Below are 1,196 nucleotides of genomic sequence, written 5' to 3' on the forward strand. Positions count from 1 at the left end.
CTTAAGGTTTTTTAGCCTGGTACAGTTTCCCAGAATTAGTTTTTCATCTGTCATACCTGGGATTACCTCCATGCCACAACAAGGCAACAGAGAGTTCTAGAGAGGAGGCTTTCCAGCCAGGAAACCTGAAATAATGCAGAGAGAAAAAGGGAGGCAGTCCTTGTGAGATGCTTGTCTTTTAATCTGGCTGATTTCCAGCCTCCAAATAGCTCTTCTGTCTACTCCAAAAATAAGATCACATGAAAGGGAAAAACAAATACCCAAGTGCTTGTCCTTCAGTGTCCTCAGTGGGCTCCCTGACGTCATCCGCACTTTGTCAGGGCCTCGCCACTGTGGCCTTTACAATTAGCTCAGCTCCCATCATCTGCTGGACTGGCCCCCCCACCCAGGAGCTCCATCAGATATTGGAACGGGGTGTGGTATTACACTCAGCATTCCTCCTGGGAGCGCTGAGTATTTTTCCTCATGAGCCCTATTTACAGCTAGAGAGGGAACCTGTGTGAGAGAGGGCAAGTGGACCACTCAGTCCCTGACCTCGGGAGGCTGAGAGAAACTCTTTTTATTTAAGGGAACTCCGTCCTCCCGATGGTGAGTGGTGACTCCCTTCCTCCTGCAGCTTAGAGGCCCTGCTCTTAATTGCACAGTGCCTGATACAGAAGCGGACCCTGAAAGTACGTCAGAGCCAGAGGAAGGAGGTGAGTGGATGGCCCCCCTGAGGAGCTAGGATTCCTGAAGCCCAGCCTTTCCCAGTTCCTTTCCCAGCTGAGAGGAATGTAAAGGTTTCCAAAACCCACCCTCTCCCTTTCCCTCCTCGATCCCTGTGCTTGTGGCTAGCTAGCCCCTTTTCTCCCATTCTATTAAAATTGTACATAATCCTGGGCAGATGGCATGGAACAGACAGTGAAAGCCCTTGGCCTTTTGATTCTAGCATCCTGAGACTCATCTGTTTTCAAAAGGGCCTGTATCTAAGAGCTGTGATTCCTGAAGGGGGAGGTTCTTCCTGCCAATTGAATTACCTTTGCTTATACAGGAGAAGCCATTTCCGAGGAAATCATTAAGCTCAATCCCATTACAGGGGAGATAGTGCCTGCTCTTAAAAAGCCCTGCAGGAAATGAGGAATAAATAAAATGCTGCCATTTGTCTCCTTAGTGTCTGGACAAAAGAGAGTGAATGGATATATAGAACCTCCCCTCCC

General features: G+C 48.7%; 1 protein-coding gene across 1 annotated transcript in view; it reads left to right on the plus strand.

Annotated features, from left to right (window-relative positions):
- Positions 1-282: 282 nt before the first annotated feature.
- Positions 283-1,196, plus strand: part of FGF1 (fibroblast growth factor 1) — a 145,869-nt gene continuing 144,955 nt past the window's right edge. Inside the window, exon 1 of the mRNA XM_069102698.1 lies at positions 283-695. The gene's annotated coding sequence lies outside the window, so the exon portion shown is untranslated. The remainder of the gene's footprint in view (positions 696-1,196) is intronic.

Source organism: Petaurus breviceps, unplaced genomic scaffold (assembly GCF_028583685.1).
Source record: "Petaurus breviceps papuanus isolate PSGF00001 unplaced genomic scaffold, PetGlider_PUasm1.0 551, whole genome shotgun sequence".
Taxonomy (NCBI): domain Eukaryota; kingdom Metazoa; phylum Chordata; class Mammalia; order Diprotodontia; family Petauridae; genus Petaurus; species Petaurus breviceps.